Genomic DNA, 6,960 nt, shown 5'->3' with positions numbered 1-6,960 from the left:
AATTAAATGAACAATTAATTGGATAATTAATTTAAATATTCAAATTCAAATTTAAATATTTAAGGTATGAAATATGTGACTTTTAAGAAATGGCTTTGCACAAATGTATGGTAAAAATATAAACTTTATTCTGTAATATCATGTTCCTTGACAATTTAAAAATCTTAAACTTGAAGCTTAATAGCAAATCATCCTTTATTTAAAAAGATGTTTTAGCAACATCTCTTTAAGTTCCTATGTGCATAGTAGAAATAAAGAATTTAATTTGTACCTAAAGCTTAAAGCAAAAACACAAATTTACCTTGCTAAAATTTTAGAGATGAAAATATTGATTACAAAAGTGTTTCATCAGGTTCTCCTAAGTATTTAATTAAAATCAAAAGCTTGTATATCAGATTTTTGTTATAATATTTAAACATTTTAAAATCAGGATAAAGGGATATATATATTACCAAAGTTATTATAAGACTTAGTATACTCATTATTAAATGAATTATAGAGATAATGACTGTGGATTTAGATCTACTGCTTATTGCCTTAGAATATACTGTTGTTATAATTGCCTTCCTTCCTAGGGTTAGATTTATATCTTGAACTTTCCAAGGCTACGTGTTTTGAATTATCAAGTAACTACTTTTTATTGGGATATTGAATTATCGTCTATTGAAATCTAGTGGCAATTATTCAAGCTGAGATGTCATGCTTTAGTCTGAGTTCCATTTGAAAGAAATAAACCTGCTATGTAATGAACTTTCTAAGTTCACTATGTCCTTTTTGCATATGCTTTGATTATTTAGAACTCAGTATTTACCTCTAAATGGTAGGTTAAGTTCCCCTTAGAGAATATTATATACATTGTCCTGAAATGATTTTATTTCGACCTGCTTTGCAAGCATTACTGAAAAATTACACCTATAATATATCAGTGCTTTATTTTAATTAGCAAAGTCGTTGAAGTTCCATCTCCTAGGAAACAAGGGAAGAAGCCTGCCTAAAAACATTTCCCTTTTAGAATATTAGACTAATCCATTCTCTTGGAACCCAGTTGTTCTGTGTATGGCCAGCAGTGCTGATTAGCTTTGGGGCATCTTTCCATTTGATTATTGTATGCCCACTAGCAATGACCAGCCTTACCTGTTCTTAGAACAATTTCTGTCATTACTTGGACTGTTGACTTAAATTCTTTGTGTATATTCTATTTATGTAGGAGAAGGACAGTAGCTTTACATGTTTTATATATTTAATAGAGCAGAATAATCATATATATTAACTTCCTCCCAATATTAAAATTAACTCAAAGGGATTCTAACTTAGTAGGATTACTTCTTTTATAGTTTTATGTTAATTACTCCTCTTTTTTATAAAAACACACTATAATGAACATTTAATTGCTCATTTTATATCAATTGGCTGTAGTTATTCTTTTTTTGATTCTTTGGAAGGTGGCCAATGAATCCTGTAAACTGTCCCCAATATCACACACATTTTGAGAGTGTCCTTTCTGACCACAGTGAGATGTTGTATTCCTTTCATGATAATTTGCATAGGAAGAATTACTTTCAAATTTCATTGTTCCTTTTGACACAAAGGAGTGTGTATGAATTTTGATGAGGAGCAAACATTTTGAGCTGAATTACTTCCAATGACAGAAATAAAACAAAATATTTCTACTTTTTTGTATGTTATTTATTTATTTATTTTATTATTAGTTGTTCAAAACATTAAATAGCTCTTGACATATCATATTTCATACATTTGATTCAAGTGGGTTATGAACACCCATTTTTACCCCATATACAGATTGCAGAATCACATCGGTTATACATCCACGTTTTGACATACTGCCATACGAGTGTCTGTTGTATTTTGCTGCCTTTCCTATCCTCTACTATCCCCCCAAATATTTCTACTTAAGCCCTTGAGCTCATATTGATTTCTCCCTTTGGACAACTAATAATACTAAAGCCTTTAAACTTTAGGCTTGGTATAATAAATCTTATTATACATTGAGATTCTAAAATTATACTCTTTTTAATTGAAATATGTTGTGTCTTTTCCATCAGTATTTTGAAGAGAGGAAGAAAGGGCTTTGACTAGAAATCATAGTATTTTTGAACTAGCAGAGGCTTTAAAAACCATCTCGTGCTGTCCTTTTATTTCTTAGGTTAAAAATGGAACTCTCAAAGTGGACAAGTTGATCTAAGTTCTCTGGATGTGTATATGTGTTTTGCACACCAACACAAATATCTTAATTGTTAATATTTTCAGTATTCCCTCCAGAAATCACTTTGGTGAGTTCCCTGTCAGCATGCTGGGATGCCCAGGCAGATCTGGAGATGAATCAGACTGTGCTGGGGTCCAAATAAGACTGATGGTCCCTTTGACTCACTCTCTGCGACAAAGACTACTCCGGGTTATCCCTGAGAGTAAGGGTTAAATCATACCATTCCCAGATCAGCCTCTGTTAGCTTAGAGACTGAAGGGCTTATCAGACTTCTCCATATTTAGGATGGGAGGAAATGTGATGGCAGAGGGACAGTCCAAGTCTCAGCTCACTCTGAGCTCCTACAGTCTGCATGTCTGTAGTGACTATTCCATATTTTAAGTCATTTTAAAGATGATGTCCTTCTGATTGAATTGTAGCATTAAAAATTAGTTAAAACAGAGTAGCTAATTTAAGAATCCTGGAAATCCTAAGAATCATCTGGTTCAATTTCCTTATTTGCACAACAGTAAAAAAAAATCTGGTTTATGTTTTATGGGACTTTAAATGATCATGGCGTCAGAATGCATAATGAACAATTTGTTCTGCTAACTTTTTAAAGAGTTAGAATAAAAATAAGCAACATTTCACTGTAATTAGATACAAAGCAGTTCTCTGATTAAAGTGGTTTTGGGTTATTAGAGTTAAAACTTTCTACATAATATTTTAAACCATTTCAATTTCAATTAGATGTCAGATAAACATAACCAGTGTGTGAGACTCATTAAAAACACATTTTGTGCTTTTGCTCCACAGAAGAAGCTGAGGGGCGAACATCCATTAGTATTACCATCTTATGTTTAATAAAGTACATTTAACATAGTAATCTAAAATTGCAGGATGGTTATCCTTCATCCCTGGTAGAAGTTTTTCTTTAATGATACTTTGCTCTATTTGTTTCTTTGGATCTCTTTTTGGAAAGGCCACATGAGTAAGAGCACAATGGTAAAAATACAGATTATTCATCATTGGACAAAACTGCTTTTTTGCATATATTAGAACTTAATATTGTAGATGACTAGGAAGAATGGTAGCATAACCGTAGTGAAGTTAGGAAGACCTGTGTATATTTCTGTGATGAATAATCATAAGAGTAGTGTTTTATGTAACTAGTTTCATAAGTAAATGATTATTTTCAATATTATGAAATATACCCTTAAAATATAATAATGGTCAATGCTATTACTTTAACAATTATAAAGAACAAAAATGAAAAATTAAATCTTTCCTTTATAAGATTTGTCTTTGAAAGCTGTCACTGAGTCAAGGAAGTAATTTGATAAAGACAGTAGTCGACTAGAAATAGAAACTGCTATTTAGCTCCTGGAATAAAGCCCTGGAAGCAGATAGCTATGCTGCTACATTTTATAGACTTTACTGGGCTATTAGCTTTATTGTTCATAGCATATTGATTTATGCAAAAGAATCAGCAACCTTAACTATTTTTTGAAGAAATGAACAGTTATTTTATATTAAAACTTAAGAAAAAAGCCACACAGCTCATTTAAATTCATAGTACTGCCTTGGTAATTTTCATTACACTAATTTGAAAATCTAATAACTCATCTCTGAAATCCCCTCATCTGGCACTTTCCTCTTCTTAGCAAAACCTAATAGGGCAGAATTTCACTGAAGTCTCATGTCATAATAATCTTTATCCTTTTCTTGGTTAAGAATTTTTTTTCTTAACCTACTTTAAGTCAGTCCGGAAAACAAAGTGATTAAAATACATATAGTGACTCACTGTTCTTAGTTTTGTAATGTAAGTTGCTCCTTAAAGTTCTCTACAAGATATTCATTGTAAATTTATTGTGAGGGTACATATGTGCCAATATTAGCACACTATAACTCAGATATGTAAGGAAAATAGTCTACTTGTCTTTATTTTATGAAGCACATAGTTTGTCCCCAAGCTCTTAGACTCCTAGGAGGAAAGAAAAACTTAATTTTTTAATAGAAAGTAATTTAATTTTTTTCCAGTTTAAAATGATTTTTTAAAAAGGGGATTGCAAATAGTCTAAGTCCTTTCTCACCCTGCCTAAGATAGTTCTCATATTGGAGAAAGAACCCATGTCCATGTAGAGTTGAAGGAGAGCACCATGAACATGTATTGATTTCCCATTGAGGGATTTATTTTGATGGCTCCTGGGTGACAGTCTGTCCTTATTGCTATCTATTTTCTGCTGCTGATGGGAGATAGCTGGTGCGATTCTTGGTTTGTTCTTTGGCATGCCAGGATACAATGATAGCCTTTTTCTTGGTTAATCATCCTCTTTGATGAACATGTCAGCTCTCATTGATCATGGTTTCCCAGATTCTAGATGAGACTTTACTTTGATCATTTCCTTGAATGATCTCTCCTGCAAGCATTCTACCACAGGATCAGTTGTCCTCTATCTGCAGTGACTTCATTATTGAGCTCACAAACTGGAACTCTGCCACTTTTGACATCTCACTGGGACCTGCTAGGAGTTCTGCATCCTCTGCTTACCTGAGTTGGCCAAATCACATCATCCTGACTCTTTTCTTGCTCTATGTTTATGCAGGGCCTTCCTTAAGGTGGTTTTATGACTATAATTCCAAAAAATGACACAATTCCTCTGCTTTGGGGCCTTCTGGCCTCTCTGAGTTCTTCTTATCATTCTCCCTTGAATTTGATCCTGATTTTGAGGGTAACTTGGGAACAAAGCAGGAGACAGGAGCACTAAATAACCTCCTACCTATTTCTTTCTCCTTAGTTCCTTTTGTCTTGGTTTGAAGGGTATTATTATTATTATTATTATTATTGAAAGGAAAGCAAAGAACCAGGAGATGGGCAAGTGAGATATGAAAGATGGAGATCAGGTAGAGTTTGTTTGTCAGAGATGACAAATAAAGGCATATATCTCCATAGATGGAGAGAGGCAAAACAGTCTTGGGGTTCAGGACTTTTATGGGGAAGGCTCAGGAATTAGAGCTGAGTGAGTCCTAATGCAGGTGGTGAAGGGTTGGGTTGGTATGAGGGAGTGGTGAGCCTTTCTCTAAAAGCCCTTGGGCAGGAAAGCAAAATTTTTCTTACAATGGTGGCTGTCACTTATGATGGCCATCCAGATGCTAAGCAAGGACCTTACAATTATTTTTTTATCTTGTCTGCTAGGGATTTCCTTTATTTATACTCTTCTTCCTTAGGTGGATCTGATTTTCCTTTACTGTGGGCAGAAAATGCTTAAGGATGTTGGAAATGAAACCTAAAGAGAAAATAAATCATTTGATATTTCAAAAATCTCTGCACTATCTTTAAAATATTCCTGGAATGTTCATGGAATGCTATACCTACTTTAGTGAGAGAAATTAGGAAAAAAGGCCTGTGTGCTGAGGATTCCCCGATGGGTAAACACATCAGTCAGTGAGTATCTATTGAAGCCCCTTTATATACTTGAAGCCTTGGGGATATTCTCAAAGCTTTGAGAACTCTGTCCTTAAGGAACTTACTATCCTGTCTGGGAACTAAGACTGATATGTTTTCATTAAAGATGGCAAATGAGCATTTAAAGAAACAAAGCTTTTATAATTTATAGGCAGGGTGATTGGTTGTCTTGGCTGGTGAAGGAATGTTTCACCATCCAGCAGGTGGTGGACTGTCAGCTAGTCTTAGAAGAATGGATAGAATTCATACAGGTGGAGTGGAGGGGAAATGATGGCCCAAAGGAAGGACATGACTGTAGGAAATGTATGGAGGGGAGTACAAAACATTTATTTCAAAAAAGAATATAGCCCATTAAAAATAGGTTATATATTTAAGAGAAGTTAAAGAAATAAGACAGTCTTGGCTGTGTTTGCCCTGGTTAATGGGCTTCTGAATGGGGCATACTGGGAAAAGTTATGATCTGGAACTCACTCTTCATGCAACAGGTGGCTGTGGTGGACAGAATGCTAATAGAAATGGGTGGTCAGGGAACAAGCTCCAGAGAGTATAGAAACTGGTTTTTAACAAAAATGCTATAGTAAGTAAGTATGGAGGGAAGCTGGTAACTTTACATGGGAGTAGAGCACAGAATTCAGAGGTTACTAATACTTGAAGACTAGTTGACTGCAGGGGAAGTTTGTTGATAATTGGAGAGGCTCTATCCCAAAGAAGGACTCCAGTTCTCAGAAGGGGATTGGCAGGGCTCTTATCCTGGAGGGTATAATTAGGATAATGAAGCAGGCTTGATTAATAGCAAGGATCACTTAAGCTCTTTGGGAATCTCATCCAACCCTTGGGCTTCCAACATTTCCTCTAATGGATGACATACAAATGTATGTGCCCTGCTTTAGGCCGTACAGTTTACTGGAAAGAATGGATTTTGGACTCAGACAGACCTGGAAGTCATACAAAGTCAGTTGCACCATTGACCATACATCTGACCTTGATGCAGCAAATCTAATATCCACTTAAAAATCTCTAGAGATTACACTTCATAATTAAAGAGTCACACTGAGAATTGTTGGTAGCAGAGGTGATATATGTAGACTGTCTGACATATAATAGATACTGAATGATAATCAATGTTTCTTCCATTTGCTGATATCACTCTCCCATTTTCATATGCTTGAAGGCTCATTCACCAGCACGCCCACATGGGATATCTCAGATCAAATGGCTGCTATTGAATTCATTGTCCTCACCCTCTAGTCTGCTTTTCTTTCTTTTTTTTCTGTGTTTATGACACCATCCT

This window comes from Urocitellus parryii, chromosome 12, assembly GCF_045843805.1.
Source record: "Urocitellus parryii isolate mUroPar1 chromosome 12, mUroPar1.hap1, whole genome shotgun sequence".
In the NCBI taxonomy this organism is placed as follows: Eukaryota; Metazoa; Chordata; class Mammalia; order Rodentia; family Sciuridae; genus Urocitellus; species Urocitellus parryii.
The sequence above is the reverse complement of the archived record's forward strand: the minus strand, read 5'-3'. Positions refer to the sequence as shown.